Raw genomic sequence first — 20402 nt, 5'->3', positions numbered from 1 at the left:
TTGCTGGGAAGCTCCTGCCATGGTTTCGGCCCCTCAAGGTGGCCTTGGCGCCTGTGTTCTGTTACCATTATCTTTCTCATAGTTCCTTCAGCCCTAGGGGTGCTTCTTTAATTTGCTCTCCAGTCTCTTCTAACACCTTTGCCATTCAATCACCACTATTAAATTCCTTCAATTAAACTACTTGGTGGAATTTCTTTTACTTGACTAGACTAGACTTTGATATAGTTACTGAAGCTATATTTTCTTACACTAAGAATTTTACCTGACATTCATATTATATTGACAAATAGCTATATTAAGCACACGACTTGGGTATAATCTCATTTAACAAAGACTAAAATAAAAGGGCATTCTAGAGAGGGAGTGTAAAATCCTAGATTTATGGAAAGACAGAAGAACCTTAAACATGTAATCAAAAGAACATCACATTGTGATATGAAGTTTAAACTCCAAAGTCTGTTGCAACTGTCAGACTCTAATCAACAAAGCAGAAATGCAAAAAGGAGACCTGGGTGAAAAGAGGGCATTGGGAATGGTGTTTCTGCAAATATCAAATTCTTGAACTGATGACTTTAGGCTGAGAGGTAATTTTCAGTGTGGTACTCTGAAGCAAGAACCAGGCAGAAGTAAAAATGCCATCAACTAAACAGCAATTTTCAGCAAACTGCAGGAAACTCTGTTCCCGCAGAGAATAATGCAGAAGAAATAACCTGCCCTTAGAACAGTGGGAAAACCACTCATAAGAGCCTGTAATAAAATAGAGCCTGACAGTCAAATGAATCTTTAAAGCTCAAAAAAGGCAAAGGTATAATAAAGAGGAAGAAAAAAAATCCATGCACTTTGATCTAGGAAATTAGCTTATTTGCATTTTGATTTTAAAATACTATTTTGAAAATGTTGTTCATTCACGCCCCAGTAATGTGATTTTTTTTAAATCCATTTTTAATTTTTCTGGGTACATAGTAGGTATATTTATTTAAGGAGTACATGAGCTGTTTTGATACAGGCATGCAATGCATAATAATCATGGGAAATATGATATCCATCCCTCAATATTTATCCTTTGTGTTACAAACAATCCAATTATACTTTTTAAATGTACATTTACTATATTTACAATTTTAAATGTATGATTAAATTATTATTGACTATATTTGCCCTGTTGTGATACCAGATACTAGATCTTATTCATTCTTTTGAACTAAATTTTGTTACCCATTAACCATCCCCACCTCCCCAACTAACCCACTATCCTTCCCAGCCTCTGGTAACCATCTTTCTACTTTCTATCTCCATGAGTTCAACTATTTTGATTTTCATATCCCACAAATACGTGAAAACATACGATGCTTGTCTATGTCTGGCTTATTTTACATTATGTAAAGTCAAGTTATTACTTTAACATAATGACTTCTAGTTCCATCTATGTTGTTGCAAATGACAAAATCTCCTTTTTTATGGCTGAATAGTACTCCATTATGTATAAGTATCACATTTTCTTTGTTCATTCATCTGTTGTTGAACACTTAGTTTGCTTCCAAATCTTGGCTATTGTGAATAGGGCTGCAATAAACATGGAGGTGCAGATACCTCTTCAATATCCTGATTTCCTTTCTTTGGGTATATACTAGGAGTGGGATTGCTAGACCATATGGTAGCTCAATTTATAGTTTTTTGAGAAACCTCCAAACTGTTTTCTACAGTGATTGTACTAATTTACATTCCCAACAACAGTGTATGAGGGTTCCCTTTTTTCCACATCCTGGCCAGCATTTGCAGCTGCCTATCTTTTGGATATAAGCCATTTTAACCAGGGTGAGATGATATCTCATTGCAGATTTGATTTGCATTTCTGTGATGATCAATGACGTTGAGCCCCATTACACATGCCTGTTTGCCATTTGTGTATGTTCTTTTGAGAAATGTCTATTCAAATCTTTTGTCCATTTTTAATTGGATTAGCTTTTTCTTATAGAATTGTTTGAGTTCCTTAAATATTCTGGTTATTAATCCCTTGTCAGATGGGTAGTTTGCAAATATTTTCTCCTATTCTGCGGGTAATCACTTCACTTTGTTGATTGTTTCCTTTGCTGTGCAGAAGCTTTTTAAATTTATGTAATTCCATTTGTCCAATTTTGCTTTGGTTGCCTGTTCTTATTGGATATTACTCAATACATTATTGCCCACACAAATGTCCTAGAGAGTTTCTCCAATGTTTTCTTATAGTTGTTTCATAGTGTCAGGTCTTATATTTAAATCTTTAATCCATTTTGATTTTATTTTTGTATATGGAAAGAGATAAGGGTCTAGTTACCTTCTTCTGTATAGGTATATTCAGGTTTCCCAGTACCATTTATTGACAAGACTGTCTTTTCCCCAGTGTAGGTTCTTGGCACATTTGTTGAAAACAAGTTCATTCTAGATGTCTTGGCTTGTTTCTGGGTTCTCTATTCTGTTCCATTGGTCTATGTGTTTGCTATGCTAGTACCATGTTGTTTAGGTTACTATAGTTCTATAGTATAATTTGAAGTCAGGTAATGTGTTACCTCCAGTTTTGTTCCTTTTGCTTAGGATAGCTTTAGCTATTCTGATTCTTTTGTGGTTCTACATAAATTTTAGGATTTTTTTTCTATTATTGTGAAGAATGGCATTGGTATTTTAATAGGGATTACACTGAATATGTAGATTGCTTTGGGTAGTATGAACATTTTAACAATATTGAATCTTCCAATCCATGAACATGGAACATTTTTCCATTTTTTGTGTCCTCCTGAATTTCTTTCATCAGTTTTTTATAGATTTCATTATAGAGAGATCTTTCACTTCTTTGGTTAATTCCAAGTTATTTAGTTTTATTCAGGGCTATTATAAATCGGATTACCCTTTTTTTTTCAGATTGTTCAGTGTTGGCATATAGAAATGCTACTGCTTTTTGGTATTATCCAAGTAAGACTACCTCAAAGTATATAATCAAACTCTCAACAGACAAGGATAAAGAGAGGATCTTAAAGCCTGAAGAGAAAATTAGCAAATAATATAAAGGAGCTCCAATTCATTTGGTTACAGACTTCTCAATGGAAACTCTAATATGGGCCCCAAACAATAAATCTACAGAAACCTGTTAAGAAGTAGGCAATCTAAAAATATGTATATTGAGAAAACATAAAGCCAAAATGTGTATGTGTGTGGAGTTAAAGAGTAAAGCTTTTTTGCATTTTTTTGTTCTATTCTTTATGATCTAAGATAAGGTTTCATCTCTTTAAAATAATGCGTTATATCTAGAAGATGCTTTTATAAGCCTCTAAATGTCTCATGAGTCAAATAGGAAGTTATAATGGAAATAAGGATCTCCTTACAGGTCAGGAGGGAGTAGGTTGACATTTTCAAAGTCCTGAAAGAAAAAAAAAGAACTTCCATTGAATAATATTGCGTCTAGCAAAGCTAATCTTCAAATATTAAGGAGAGATAGTCTTTCCCAAATAAACAAACAAAAGCAGAAAAAATTTACTACCAAACCCATCTTAGAAAAACGCTAAAGGGAGTTCTTCAATATGAAAGAAAAAAACACTAACATGCAAAAAGATAAATAAAATTGAAGGTACCCATAATTCTTTAATTCTGTCATTGTGATGTACAATCCAAACATAACTCTAATATGGGCGCCAAATGATAAATCTACAGAAACCTGTTAAGAGATGGGCAACCTAAAAATATATACATTGAGAAAAGAGAAAGCCAAACTATGTATGTGTGTGGAGTTAAAGAGTAGAGCTTTTTTTTTTTTTTGCATTTTTTTCTATTCTTTGTGGTCTAAGATAAGGTTTTATCTTTTTAAAATAACATGTTATATCTATGAGATGTTTTTGTAAGTCTTTAAATATGAGTTAAATAGGAAGTCACAATGGAAATAAGGAAATATTTTAATTAATATATCAAACTTGTAGGGTACAGCTAAAGCAATTCTTAGATGAAAATTTAGAATATTAAATGTTTATCTTTAAAAGGAAGAAAGGTCTCATATCAATCTACTCAAATCAAATAGCTAGGATATGTGAGGTCATTTTAAGAAGAGAAGAGAAAGAAGTGGGTGTAAAGAGGCACCCAATGAATATTAATTTCCTAAATTTACAGGTACAGAGTGCTCACTACATCTCTAGAAATATCAATCTTGGTCATTCTGTTTTTCATTGTAAGGGTAGAGGAAATTATACAAACACCCAGACGCAAAAAACAAATAAAAAGATAAAAATCAATCTGAGTTTAGAATCTTTTTCTGCAATAGAAAATGCTAGAAGACCTATTTGAAGGAAAAGGAATATGATCTTTATTTTATACGATGCATAGTTGTTATATATGTATGCATAGGCAACAGAAAGCTCACAGGCAACAGAAAGGTTTAAAAGATATAATCACTATATATGCACTTCTGAAAAATTTAGTTGAAAATAAACTCTATCCAATTGAAAAGTAAAGAAAATGAAGATGTCAAGAATAGGCAAGTGGTATTACAAAAGGACTAGCAGGAAACATCAAACCTATTAAACCAAAAACTAATGTAAATGATTCTTACAAATTTGGTTGAAAACTGCATGCAATAGCCAAAAGTCATTATTAAAAGATAGACTATATAACATAAAATAATACTTCCATAGCAATAATTGAGATATAAAGACTTCAGACTAGGAAGTAATTGGAACAAAGAAGAAGGTGGTCAATGCCTTTTTGAAAAGTTTCTTGTTTTTAAATGGAGAGAAATATTTAAAATGTCATCTTAGTCCCACCTGTTTGGTTTTGCCTTTGTTGCCTGTGCTTTCAATGTCATATCCAAAAAAATTATTGTCAAGACCAATGTCCTGCATTTTCCCTGTTTCCTTCTAGGAGTTATACAATTTCATGCCTTAAATTTAAGGCTTTTGCTAATTTTGAATTGATTTTTGTGTATGATGTGATGTTATGATTTCATTTTTTGACATGGATATCTAGTTTGCCCAAAACCATAGTCTCTTTATTGAAGAGACTATCCTTTCTCCATTGAGTATTCTTGGTGCCTTTGTGAAAGATTAGTTGACCATATGTGTGTGGGTTTATTTCTGGGCTTTCTATTCTGTTCCATTGGTCTCTGTATCTGTTTTTATGCCAGTACCATGCTGTTTTGATTAAGATAGCTTTGTAATATAATTTAACTTTAGGAAGTGTGATTCTTTCAGCTTTGTTCTTTTTGCTTAAGATTGGTTTAGCTACTTGGGGTCTTTTGTGATTTCATACAAATTTTAAGGTTTTTTCTATTTTTGCAAAAAATGTAATTACAATTTTTATATGGATCATATTGAACTACTCAAAACTAAAATGTTTCTACACAAAAAAAGAAAAAATCAACAAAATTAAAAGGCAACATATTGAATGGAAGAAAATATTTGCAAACCATATATTCAATAAAGCGTTGGTTAAAAATATGTAAGGAACTCATACAACTCAACAGCAAAAACAACAAATAACCTTGATTAAAAAATGGGCAACAGACCTGAGTAAACATTTTTTCAAAGAAGACATAAAATGTCCAACAATTATATGACAAGATGCTCAATATCATTAATTATCAGAGAAATGAAAATTAAAAAGCACAATGAGATATCATCTTATACCCATTAGGATGGCAATTATCTAAAAAGCTAAAAAATAATAACTGTCTCATCAACATATAGTTCAAGTCCAATATTTTCTTACTGATTTGCTGTCTAGATTATTTGTCCAATGTAGAAAGGTGACTACTAGGGGTTAGTGGGGAGAAGAGATGGGGATAGGAAAGACATTGATTAAAGGGTATAAAGCTTCAGTTAGACTTAAGGAAGAGGTTCAAGAGGAAGATCTAGTGCACTGCATGACGACAACAATTAATATACTGTATATTTTGAAATTGCTAACATAGATTTTTTTCACATTCTCACCACAAAAAGATGATAAATCAGTGAGGTCATGGATATATTAATTAGCTTGACTGAATCTATAACATACACATAGATTAAAATATCACATTGTATCCCATAAATATACACAATTATTATTTGTCATTAAAAAGTAATTATAAAAAATAAAAATCAACAATAAAAATGTCAAATAAAAAAAGAAATGTTGGTCAGGGTAGAAAAAGAGAAATTTGTTCTCACTGTTGTTGAGAATATAATTGGAATAGCCATAATGGAAAATAGTGTAGAACTTTCTCAAAAAATTAAAAATAGAACTCCCATATGATTCAGCAATCCCACTTCTGGGTGTATGTCCAAAGGAAATAAAATCAGCCTCTCAAAGAAGTATCTGTACTCCCGTGTTCATTGCAGCATTATTCACGATAGCCAAGATATGGAAACAATCTAAATGTTTGCCAACATACAAATAAAGAAAATGTGCTATGTATGTACGTATGTATATACACACACAGTGGAATATTCGGTCATTATAAAGAAGGAAATCTTGTCATTTGTGACAACATGGATAAACCTGGAGGACATTACATTTAATGAAATAAGCCATTAAAATGAATGCATTGTGGCAACTGAATGTACAGTGTGGTAACTATAGTTAATAATACTAAATACCTGAAATTTGCTAATAGATCTTAAATGTTCTCACCACACACATAAAAAGAAAGGTAACCATATGAGGTGATGAATATGTTAATTAGCTTGATAGTCATAATCATTTCACAATATATACATATATCAAAACATCATATTGTATACTTGGTATGTATACAATTTTTGTCAATTTACCTTAAGGAAGCTAGAAAAGTTAAATAAATAAAATGTCATTTTGTTCTTGATTCAATTAGAAAAAATGTTTTCCAAACCTTTTGAAAAAAATGAGGCAAAACAAAAACGGGACATACTGTATTTCATCTAACCTAAGGGTGACATCATTTTTAAGAAACATCTTTTTTATAGACTGCTAAGAAAGAAACTGTTGCAAATTAAACCATGGCATATCCTAAATTATAAGATGTATTTTAATTCTAGAAATATTAAAATGTGAAAAATATGTATCTTAGAATTTATAAAATATTCTGTTTTCAAAATTCCTGGAAAGGATAAAGCAAAGAACAAGTCTACATAACAAAAGTCAATTAAATAAAACAAAGGGACCATAAGAAAAAAATAGCAAAGGTAAGAGCAAACCCAGCAGACATAACAACAAATATTTATGAGTTAAGCACCAATATTTTAAAAGCAAGGATTCTTTTTCAAATTGGCAAATAGATATTGCATATATTTATGGTATACAACATGAAGTTTTGAAATATGTATATACTGTCGAATGACCAAATTGAGCTAATTAACATATGTATTACCTCACATAGTCATTATTTAAACAAAAACAAAGATTCTTATACTGAAATAATATAGGGCAAAAATCATACACTGTTGGTTGGACATGGTGGCTCACACCTGTAATCCCAGCACTTTGGGAGGCCAAGGCGGGGCGGATCACCTGAGGTCAGGAGTTCGAGATCAGCCTGACCAACACAACAAAACCCTGTCTCTACTAAAGATACAAAATTAGCTGGGCATGGTGGCGTATGCCTGTAATCCCAGATACTCTGGAGACTGAGGCAGGAGACTTGCTTGACCAGGAGGCAGAGGTTTCAATGAGCTGAGATTGTGCCATTGCCCTCTAGCATGGGCAACAAGAGCAAAACTGTCTTAAAAAAAAAATACACTGTTTATAAGAGACAGCCTAAAACAAAATGATGAAAGCTATCAAAGTTAAAAAAAAAAAAAAAAAAGGAACAGGCGGGGTGTGGTGGCTCACACCTATAATCCCAGCACTTTGGAAGGCTGAGGCTGGCAGATCACCCGAGGTCAGGAGTTCAAGACCAGCCTGATCAACATGGCAAAACCCTGTCTCTACCAAAAATACAAAACTTAGCCAGGTGTGGTACTGGGCACCTATAATCACAAGTACTCAGGAGGCTGAGGCAGGAGAATCGCTTGAACCTAGGAGGCAGGGGTTGCAGTGAGCCGAGATCATGCCATTGCACTCCAGCTTGGGTGACAGAGTGAAACTCTGTGTCAAGAAAACAAAAGAAGAAAAGAAAGAACAAACAAAAATAAACAAAATGAAGATAAAAAAATATAAGTAAGATAAAGAAGGTTATTTTACAATAAATATACATCTTTAAATGAAGATACAGTAGTCATAAAATATTTGTGCTAAATAACATTACATTAAAAAGCTGTACTTTTAAATGTAATGCATTTAAAATAGTTGTACTATTTATTGTAAGCAAAAACTGTTTAAATATATAAGGATACAGTTACAAAATAAAACAACACTAGGAGGCTAACTGGCTCACTAACCCATCTTGTATTTAGGGAAAAAATAATGCTGATGATATAAAGGATCAGCATAGATAAGGAATATGATGGATTTGATTGATGTGTATTACATAATTCACAAAAGAAAATACACCTTTTATCAATATCCATGGAAATATTTTATTATTTATTTATTTATTTATTTTTATAGAGATGGGGTTTCACCATATTGGTCAGGCTGGTCTTGAACTCCTAACCTTGTGATCCACCCACCTCAGCCTCCCAATGTACTGGGATTACAGGCGTGAGCCACCACGCCTGGCCTGAAATATTTTTAATTGATTACATATTAGATCATGAAGTAAACCTCAATAAATTCCAAAAAAGTAGATATTATACAGGTTACATTTCTAACCTCAGTGCAATAAAATTGTAAAGAAATAGCAACATTTCAAACAGCAACAAAAAAATCCTCAACTGCTCGGAAATATAGAACCACTCTCAATAATTGTTGGGTGAAGTGGAATATCAAATGCTATTTATCAACCACTTAGAAAATGAGAGCTAGTCAAACAAAACAGAAAAAGATAAACAACCTAATAGAAAATCGGGCAAAGAATATGGGCAAGCAATTTATAGAAGAAATATTAGTGGCTAATAAGCAAATTAAATTATTTTAATCTCACTAATAATCAAAGAAGTATACATTAATATAAACATAATAATATACTTTGTTACTCAACAATTTTGCCAAAATTAGAAAAGACTGATTCCCTACAGTGTTGGATAGCATATTAAAAAGCAAATCTCTAGACACTAGTGTAAACTGGCAAAATATTATTAGAGGGAAAGTGGAAATTAAGATATCTACAACATATTACAAGAGAAATCAATTTATAGAACTATCTGTGTAATGTGAACAATACTTATAAAACATAAGCTATATAAGTGTATATACATATGTAATGTATATAAATATAAATGAACACATACACATACATTGATCAATGCATAAAAATGGATCTGGGAGGATAGGCAAAGCAGTAACAGTATTTATCTCTGGATAAGGAAAGAAGTATACAGAGAAGGAATCCAAAAAGAGGGAATGTCACTTTTATCCTCCATATGTGTGTGTTTGCATTTTTATAATGAACATGTTTTCACTTAAGGGAAAAATAATTACAATAAATACACTACTTTAAAAATTAATGGCTGATTCCAATGTTCAGAGACAAATTTATAGCTTTAAATAGCTTACTAAGTAAAAACAGCATAAAAGTGAATTAAGATTTAACATAAGTGGTCGTGAAAAATCACAAATAAGATATGGATGGGAAAGGAATTAATTAAACAGAAATGGAAATCAGTGCATTGAATGGAGAAAACATTCAATTATTTATTGAATAATTATTCAATTATTATTCAAAAAATTACTAAGTCAATCAAAGAACTGCTAAGTAGTAATTAAAGAAAACCTGATAAGGTAGACAAACTTCTGACTGGTTTTATCAGGGAAAAGATTTGAGAACAGGAAAACATATGATGCAAATATAAAAACTTGTATAACAGAAAATAAAATAGTAGATCTTAGAGTAGTGGATAAAAATATTCATGCATTTTTACTAATATTTTACACCTACAGATAGCATTTCATCTACAGTTTAAGATTCTTGTTCTCAGATTTGCCATTTTTAACCTTCTTAATACTTGTAAAGCTTTGATTGCAATATGCTTTCTCAAAGCATAAAGTTACTTTATTAAATAAATGCTCAGAAATGCATGTTATCTTATCAAAACTACTCTACACAAATGGATGCATTAGTTACTTATTGTAGACATTCTAAGCTTAATTTCAGAGATGAAGTAAATAAGCTTCTTAGAAGAGTCTAAACAGCTTCTACCCTCCTACCACTTACAAAGTCATGTTTTTAAACTAGCAAGCCTGCTGGATGAGTCACTAACACCATCATGGAAAAACCACAGCCAGCTGTTTGTTGGGTAAAACACTTCATACAAAGAAGTTATAAACTGACATACATGTTGATGCTAATGAGTTTGAAAACCACAGTGATAGAGATAACTTTCTATTTATATACTTATCTACTCAATGATCATACAGCACCTGTTGCTGTTTAGGGAACAAGTGACTTTCTCCGAATTTCTGGACCACATAGGGCTGCAGCACAGTTAGAACTGAAGAGCACCTACCTTCCCTCCAGGGTGCAAGTCCGTAAGAATACCAGGAGGCAGTACCAGATAGAGTAATGTACATAGCGGAGGTCATGCCTAGTGATGTGGTACCCTCAGAAGCTTGAGAGATAGATACAAATACCCTTCTCAACAAGGAGGCTGCAGAGCATAGGGAGTCCAAGAAATAACTTGGGGGACATGGTAGTGAGCAAGAACAACGTAGAGACTGAGGTCCTATAATTTAGCAGGTGGGAGCTACAAATAAAAAACACGGAAATGTCACTGTGATTGTGTTTGTATTCACAAACTAAAGAAGTCTGAGGACATATCAGTTACTTAAGAATAAGTGAAAACTAATTACGAATGAAGTGATTGATGGAATTGATTACATAAAAATTGAAGTAAGTACTTTTCTATGCCAGAAAAATGACAAATGAAAAAATATTTGTAACATAAATGACAAAACGTTAACATTCTTAGCTTTGATGTTAAAGATAAAAAAATTTCTTCATATAAAAATTAGTAAAAACAAAATAATGTAAAAAAATTAATGCAAAGTGCCAATAAACATATGAAAAAATGTTCAATCTCTATAAAAATCAAAGAAATGCAAATTGAAGCAATGATAGCATATGACTTGTGGTCTATCACATACACTTAAAAATAGCCTTTTATTGAAGTATATTATACATACAGAAAAGAGTACATATCAAAATTACACAGCTAGCTGGATTTTCACAAGCTAAAGCTATCACTGTAACTATTTAACAGCACTCAGAGCAAGAAACAAAACATCACCTGCATCTGTCTGCTATGCAATGGACTGTAAGAATTTAAAGTTTGAAGAAAAAAAAATGACAATGTCAATTTAGAAATCAGTAGCATGCAGGCACTTAAAACCGTAAGAATGTATAAGCTCACTCAGTGAGTGTCTAGAAAAGAGCACAGAACTGAGCACTGAATTGGAGTAAATAACTACATTTGAGTAGTGCACAGAGAAAGAAAAGTCTATAAATTTAACCAATAAATATCAGATTTGCCTCAGAAGACAACATATTTGCCCATTTATAATTCACTACCACCCTAAATTCTATAACCCCCTGTAATCTGGCTTCTGCTACTCAATAAACTGTTTTCTGTTTAAAAAAAAATTACCTGCATCCCCAATGCCCCCTCATTTTCTCTGCCACTCACAGCTTTCCACTTCTGGCCAAGGGTAACCACTACTCTAACTTCTAACAGCATGTTTTGCTCCTTTTAATCCTATATAAAAATGGAATCACATACTATGTACTCTTTTTTTCTTGCTTCTTTCACCCAGATTACTTTTGTGAAACTCACCTATGTTATACAGTGTAGTCAAGGATCATTAATTCTCATTGCTGTGTGAAGTTATCCATTATGGATATAATAGAATTTACTCATTTTACTGTTTATGATTATTGGGTAGTTTCCACTTTGAGACTATTAAGAAGAGTCTGCCTTTGAATATTTTAGTACATGTTGTAAACTGAAAAGTACCTGAGATGGGTCTCAATCAGTTTGGAAGTCTATTTTGCCAAGGTTAAGGACATGCCTGGAAGGGAGGTCTGTGTCTTTCTCCAAAGATGATTTGGAGGGCTTCAGTATTTAAAGGGGAAGAGCAGGCTGGAGGGGAAAGAGGGAGGGTATGGTTGCATTACTGAATCCACCGGTTTCAAGAGAAAAGGAGCAAGTAGAGGAATAGTCAATTATGTATTAATCTTGCACTCAGCAAACCGGAGCTTTACATAAGGTAAGATAAACATAGAGTATCTACCTGTGGAGGTATTTAACCTTTTATCTGTAGCTATCGGCTTAGGAACAAAAGGAAAGGCAGTTTCTTGAAGGACTCAGCTTTCAGCTTAACTTTTTCCTTTTGGCATAGTGAACTGGAGACTTTATTTTCCTTTCATGTTTGTCTCCCCTTATCTTTTAAAAAATCTTTTAGGCCGGGTGCAGTGGCTCATGCCTATAATCCCAGCACTTTGGGAGGCCGAGGCGGGTGGATCACGAGGTCAAGAGATCGAGACCATCCTGGTCAACAAGGTGAAACCCCGTCTCTACTAAAAAAATACAAAAATTAGCTGGGCACGGTGGTGCGTGCCTGTAGTCCCAGCTACTCGGGAGGCTGAGGCAGGAGAATTGCTTGAACCCAGAAGGCGGAGGTTGCGGTGAGCCAAGATCGTGCTACTGCACTCCAGTCTGGGTAACAACAGCGAAACTCCGTCTCAAAAAAAAAAAAAATGTTTTGGAGAAAACATTTTAGAAGGAAATTCATCTCTGGTCTTGGTTTTGTTTGATCTCACTTGGCTAGAGACCGAAAGATCCCACATTGTTAGGAATAATCATTTTTAACAGGTTGTGAAGTCTCACATCCCACAAAGAAAAAATAAGTGGAGGAAGAGAGAACAAAAACAACACACACACAAAATGTGAAAACAATCCTGGAAAACCACATAGGCCATATTACTCTGAAGTCCATACACGGGTAGGCAGGTATGAAAGTGGTTTATGTATGTAAATAGGTTGCTGTTATTTTCTTCCAAAGTTCAAGTTGTCTAGCTTCAGCTTACAGGGCTTTAAGAAAAGCACAGCCTAATTTTGTTATTTCAAATTGGGAAAAATGAATTAAAAAAGGAAAAGAAGGAAAAAATTTGAAAACACTATTTTGGAGACTTGCAGCCAGGAAAAATTTTAGAATTCAGTCCAAATTGCAGAAAATAATAAAAACCGAAAAACATTAGGCAAGTCTAGAATGTAATAACAGATGTACTACAGTTGATTTTGAAACATAATTTTTCTCTCTCTAGTTCCTCAATTGTATCAAAGACAAAATAGGAGGACCAATTTATTTGTAAAATAAGGTTTAGTCCTATTTTTCTTGGCTTGATTATTTGCATAATTAAATAATAAGTGAGAATAATCACTTGCTATTACAGGCTGTCTTTAAAAAATGGTTTTGCTGGAATCTTTTCCATAAGGAATCCAAGATTAGACCTTTGTTAAAGCCTCAAACCCAGCCAAGGATTTATCTGTGTCTGCAGAGGCCTTTATGAATTGGGTGAATTCTTCTCCTTTCAAGCTCCCAAGAAAATTTAGGGTCCCTGGGCCTGTGAGAAAGTGGCATTCTTTACTTACCACAGGTCAGGACCCTGTAAAGGACAAAGTATGAGGCCAGTTTTCCCAAGGGGCTTTTATCGGCTCTATAGGTCAGGCTCATTTTTTTTCAACAAAAGCTGAAAATGTCATTCCAGTCAAAGCCTTAGCAAAATAACCAGTGTCTCCAATTACGCCCTGTTATAAAAGAAAACAGGTTCTTATTGAACTTATGCAAATAACCACATTGCCATAATTAAGATATATATAAACTATACTCACAGATAGTTTCCAAATTTTGGCAAAATTAGGTAGAGAGAAAGGAATCATGCCTTAAATTTTTCTCACTAGACTACACTTTACTCAATTATTAAAAGCTATAAATAGCTTAAAAGAACAGAAAGTTGAATGGGTGCAGTGGCTCACACCTGTAATCCCAGCCCTTTGGGAGGCTGAGGCAGGCAATCACCTGAGGTCAGGATTTTGAGACCAGCTGGGCCAACACAGTGAAACCTCATCTCTACTAAAAATACAAAAAATTAGCCAGGCATGGTGGTGGGCGCCTGTAATCCCAGCTACTTGGGAGGCTGAGGCATGAAAGTTGCTTGAACTCAGGAGGTAGAGGTTGCAGAGATCCAAGATCCTGCCACTGCACTCCAGCCTGGGTGACAGAATGAGACTGCCTCAAAAAAAAAAAAAAAAAAAAAAAAAAAAAGAATAGAAACCTTTCTTAACCCTGAACTGAAAAGCAAAACAGAAAGAATCAGCAAATGTTTTAAACAAAAGGTCATAAAAGATTATTCTAATCTGCTAGTTTAGTCCATGCAACTAACTCCTGTTCTGCTTGATAATGGATCAACAATCCTCATTAATACATCAGCTCTTCATGAGAGTCCTGGAAGTTACTATCTCTATTCCAATGGCAGAATCTCTAAAGTTGTCAGAAACCTATATTTAAGAGTATGCCTCAGAGTTCTATAGCTGATCGTAAATCACCCTATAAAAGGATCAAATTAAAGCAACAATTACGGATGGCAAAGGTCTTGGAAGAGCCATGGTTAAAGACACAATTGACAAGGAAATTTGGTTATTTCTGTGGTATACAACCATTCCACATAATAATCACAACTACTAATAACATATGCTAAGACATATTAGAATCATAGAACTCTCATATAATTTTGAAATACATATAACACATTTATATAAATAAAATCCAAAGAAGGTTAAATATCATTTCACATTTGACAGTGTTTACTGTATGATTTTATTATACCAAATAAGTTAAATATGTCTTTTTTGGACTTCAAAGGACCTAATACCAAAACATCATTAATGAGGCCAAAAGGACTGGGAATTTGATTTGGGAAAGTTTGTCAAATTATCAAAAGTTTCAAATATTTGATATCACAAAATAGGATTATAGATCATTATAAAATAAATCATTCATTTAACCAAAGTGATAACTCAAAGACTTTTTTTTAAGTCAAATCCTTTATTGTTTGAGAGGGGAGATTTAATATCTCAAATAATAAACTCTAATAAAGACAGCATGAGGCCAAGTAAATTTGTCTCTCAAATTTTATAAACAAATCTATTAAATTTTAATCATCTTGACCATAAGATATAATTTCATAAAGCTTTTTAAAACTTTTTTTATTAAAGAATGGGTTAATGCTCCAAGAAAATCTTGTTATTCTGACACAGGGGCCCACATGCTGGTCTTGTATCAATGTGCCTTAGATATTAATGTTTAGTTTATAGAGAAACTCTGAACTAATTTTCTCTCTCAAAATCAGCCCTCACAATCTCATGTACCCATCTGTTCTGCAATAGTCCCTGGGCCTAGAGGGGTAGAATAATTTAATTTCTGGCCCTCTGTTTCATGAACACAGTTTATTTTGATTGTTATCCTCTCCTGTGTCTGAAGATGAGGTTTTAACTACTGTTAGTGTTGAAGATTTAGTAGGACTTGGTGTCCTTTTTAAACCCAGGAGTCAAAGCCCTATATTTTAATAGCGCAAAAACCTTAAAAGCAATACAGAAAGTCACATAAATGTAATAACCTTAATTTAAAAAAATTTTAATCTGTTTTCCTAAGTAAATCAACACTTAAAAAAATGACATAGAAATTATTTTGATAAAACATAAAATCTGTTAGGACAGTTACCAAAAGACAACAAAAAAAGACCTGTAGTGTGATCGTTTTTCCCCTTTGGGGAATCCATTTAGATAAACTACAAGTCAAAATTAATGAAAAGGATATGTGAATTGTTTAGACATAAGAAGAGTGTGTCCTGGGTCATAAGAGAAGGTTTTCCATTTCATAAAACAACCTAGACATATTTTTAAAAAGCCAAGAGAACAGAATGTCATATTGGAAGAAAAACATTTCCTTTAGACCTTTAAGATAAAACATTTTTAGCATCAGACCACACATCAGTTAGAACCTGAGGGGAAAAAAACCTTAGAGGAGCTGATGAAAAAGTTGGAGTGAGTTATTATCTCAGGCTTTCTCAAAGGGGAGAGAAAGTTGAAAACACTAAGATGCAATAAAAGGTAAACTTCTGGGTCAAGAAAAATCTAAATCTCTTGTAATTTTATTAAGAGTAAATCAATACCATGAGAACCTTTTATTGTTCTAACCAATTCTTTAGTGTATGAGTGTATGTTTAATATGAGTGTATTAATATCAAAGCCCAATCTCTAGGAAGACTGTTATAGTTTCCTTTTAATTATAGCCAACTTTATCATGTAAAGTGTTTTTTATAAATTCACTTTTTACAAAGCTTATTATGGTTTACACAAACCATTTATATAAATAATTTCCTTTTAATTATAGCCAATTTGATCACATAAAGTTTTTTTATAAGTTAGTTTTCTTTTTACAAAGCTTATTATGATTTACACAAACCATTTATGACCTGCTTGGATTTCCTGCTTTATCCTAAACATCCCTGTTTCTTTTTTTTTTTTTTTTTGAGACAGAATTTTACTGTTGTTACCCAGACTGAAGTGCAATGGCACGATCTCGGCTGACCGCAATCTCTGCCTCCTGAGTTCAAGCAATTCTCCTGCCTCAGCCTCCCAAGTAGCTGGGACTACAGGCGTGTACCACCACGCCCAGCTAATTTTTATATTTTTAGTAGAGACAGGGTTTCACCTTGTTGACCAGGATGGTCTTGATCTCTTGACCTCGTGATCCACCTGCCTCGGCCTCCCAAAGTGCTGGGATTATAGGCGTAAGCCACTGCGCCCAGCCTACATCCCTGTTTCTTAAATAACCAGTCATTTTATCTTAGGATGGAAAACTTACCATAAAAGATTCTATCACATATAAAATAACTTTCTTTTAAACCTTTCTTACTGAAAATATGTCTTTATATATATAAAACTTTCTTTACATCTCTTTTATTTACTAGTTCCTTTTACCTTGCTTCATAAAGAATCTTTAACCTTTGAAGTAGACAAAAATTATTTCCTTTTAATGAGAACACATTTTTTAGAGAAATGTTTTCCTGCAATGTAATGTTTTTTTAAATATTGGAAGTAATCCAGACATTTAATGAATATCTTTTTTTAATCTAATATAATCATAGATTCTAAATTACATGACAAATTTATTTATAAGCATTTATTTCATTACATTTACTTAATTATGTTTTAATAGTTTATCTAGAGTACTTATGAAAATTGATAGTCATCATTTAAAATTACTTTCCTGTTAACCAGTTTTATAGCCTGTGAATTTCAAGTGTTCAACTAGGTAAGAATATAAAGTTAAATAAATGGTTATTTTTGTTGGCTGATAATTCAGAATTTAGCTATTTTTATTAAACCAATATTAAATGCCTTATTGATGAAAAATTAAACAAAAATAATTCTCTTTTGGACTGCATTTATACCTTCATAACCCTCATGCCAAATTTTGACACCTTATAATCCCTAGCAGAGATAAATATAAAACTGCTTGACCAGTAAATCCACGAAGAGATACCATGGGACTAGGCCATGTAATGCTTTTATACTGCACTTTGTTACAAAGACATTTCTCTACCTTTCAACTATGCCCATTCTTATCTTAAACACAGAATGGCTGCTGCAGTAATAACTATTTTAGTCAAAAAAAAAATCAGGTAATACAATACAAAAAGCTGTGGGACAAGTCCTAACGTGTATGATGATATTGTTTGCTGAGAACTATGGCAAGGAGAACTGAGCTAGCTCCCCAAACAGAAAACTGCTTGGGGCATTCTAAAGTAGCAAAACAGTATATGTATGTCATACACCAGTTAAAACAATTCTTTAGGCACGGGATATGTGACCCTTGCCCCCGTGGCTTCCTCGTGGAGAATATTTTCTAGTTTGTCTTTGATGAGTGGCAAGCAGGCACCAGCTGCCTGGCTGGTTTATTTTTGTTCTATGAGAAAACACAGAACACCTGTTTGTTAATAATAATCATCTGTTCGGAGAGAATAAATATGTGGGTCAGACTCTGCTGGAGACTCTCAGCTCAGAAGGCTATCAGCTCCCTGATAGTCCCACTTTGCACTCTCTCTTTCTTGATTCCTTCAGTGCTGCCTGGGTTGGGGTCTCTATCTCAGCAAAACGCTAGCAGTTTCAGATATGAGAGGACCTTGTCTGTTTACACTCTTGGGGGTCCATGAGGAAAAACAAACGTTTCTCCTAAAAACGAGTCTGGCATGTTCTGTTTTCTTTAAGCAATCCCAGGCTGTTAGAAATGTCTTAGATCCCTCATGCAGCAGAGGGTGGTAAAAGGAAGGAAAGACAGGCAGAAGTAAATTGAGAAAACAGAATTCAGTCAACCGAGAAGAAAAAGAAACTTTTCATCAAAAAAACAAGATCCTAGGAAAGAAAAAAAAGCATATTCTATAATACGCATTTATATTTATATATATTTATATATATATATATATATATATATATATATATATATATAATTTCCCATTGAGCTCTTTTCAAAAAATCCTTTAAAATCTCTTATTACCATATTTCTGCTGGGACAACCTGCTGATATTTCAAAAGTAACACAAATATCAAATCAGAAAGGACTTGATTTAGGAACCAAACTCAGACTGTCATGGTGAAAAAAGGGCAGAATCTTAGCTACTAAACTATAGCATAGGGTAACTGCCATTGCTCTTTCAGTTTGGGTTTGGCTAGCAAAAGGGGGTCTTTTGTGTAAATAAAGCCTCTCAGGTAATGAAAATCTTTATTTTCTTTTTATGGCCAGGTTTTTTCCCCTTTCACCTTTTAGCTGCAGGAATTTAGCTAATTGAGAGGGCTTGTTCCCCATAATTTGGAACTATCCTTCAAATTGGACCAAGTCATGTAGAGAGTTTGTTCAAACTCAATGGGAAAAAGACAACAAAACAATAAAAACGAAAAAAAAAACTAAAGAAAAACCATTTAAGCAAAACAATTGATCACACAATTTATATGATTACTTAGCACCCTAATGGTAAGGAGAAATTAAGATCAGCTTGTTGTTTATCTTAACTTTTAGTCATTAAGGAGAATTTCCCAGACAAAACCCCAATTCAGCTACTTACCTAAGAATGGGGCCCTGGTAGAAAACTGCTCTCTATCATCTCAGAAGGTGGAAAAACCCAAACTTGCCTTCCATGTTGGAAGCAAGCTGAAAGTGAGCTGAAGCTCCAGATGGAGAAACTCTAAATCATCATGGAAGCAGGAAAACTCACCTTCCTTGTTGGAAGTGAACAAAACTCCAGAAAGGGAGTTACACAGTGAAATAAACCTTAGATCTCAACTAAATTTTGGAAGATCAAGTTTTCTCTGGAGAGGGGTGCTCCCAGGCCTCAGCAAATTGTCCTGTTGGTTTGAACAATAAAAATAGCTCGAGCTTGTGATATAAGAGTTAAGAAGAAATTACTTAGGCAGATAGTGAGGGTAAGAAAGTCCTCAATAAGGCTTCCCCTTTAATGAAAAGCAGCCCCCAAATCATTCTTTTCTAGCAAAGAGCGGCCTGTAAAATCAAGCTGCAGACATAGACAAGCTGGGAGCTTGTACGGGTGAATGCCGGCAGCTGTGCCAATAGGAAAAGGCTACCTGGGAATAGGGAAAGGCAAGTTCAAAATAGTGGCTCCATCTTCCCTCTTCCTTTTCAATCACGTGCGCAGTCAGGAGCAGGCAACTTGGTGCTAGCCAGGCAAAGACTTTATTTGCATAATGAGATTAGGGTGGGGCAGCCAGCTTCCCTGCCCGCTATGTAAATGTCACGCCTGCTCCAACCAATCTTTGGGCCCTATGTAAATCAGATGCCACTTCCTCAAGGCTGTCTATAAAACCCTGCACACTCTGCCATAAGCTGGAAGTCCCGTTCGCGTGCCACTCTCTTGAGCAGAAGAGCTGTTCTCCTTTCTCTTTCTTTTGCCTATTAAACCATCGCTCCTAAACTCACTTCTTGTGTGTGTCCACATCCTCAATTCCTTTGGCATGAGACAACAAACCTTGCGTATTTACTCCAGACAACGACACCACTTCGCTGGTATCAAGCACTGATTAAAGATTCATCAGAGGTCAGGGCCACCTCCACTCAGAATCCCTTCTCTCGGTCACCAATTTGTAAACCAAAAATATCTGAGACATTTCTCAATTTAGAATCTTATTTTGCCAAGGTTAAGAACATGCTTGGGAGGGAGGTCTGTGCATTTCGCCAAAGATGATATTGAGGGTTTCAGTATTTAAAGGGGAAGAGCAGACTGGAGAAAGAGGGACAGTATGGTCATATTACTGAATTCACAT

At 33.9% G+C, this 20402-nt stretch overlaps 1 long non-coding RNA gene across 1 annotated transcript in view; it reads right to left on the bottom strand.

Moving 5' to 3' along the window:
- The window catches only part of LOC144580988 (uncharacterized), a 183504-nt gene extending 163715 nt beyond the window's left edge, over positions 1-19789 (bottom strand). The window contains exon 1 of the long non-coding RNA XR_013531433.1: positions 19190-19789. This is a non-coding gene — a long non-coding RNA (uncharacterized LOC144580988). The remainder of the gene's footprint in view (positions 1-19189) is intronic.
- Positions 19790-20402: the final 613 nt, after the last annotated feature.

The sequence above is a fragment of the Callithrix jacchus genome, chromosome X (assembly GCF_049354715.1).
Source record: "Callithrix jacchus isolate 240 chromosome X, calJac240_pri, whole genome shotgun sequence".
Lineage (NCBI taxonomy): Eukaryota > Metazoa > Chordata > Mammalia > Primates > Cebidae > Callithrix > Callithrix jacchus.
The sequence above is the reverse complement of the archived record's forward strand: the minus strand, read 5'-3'. Positions and strand labels throughout refer to the sequence as shown.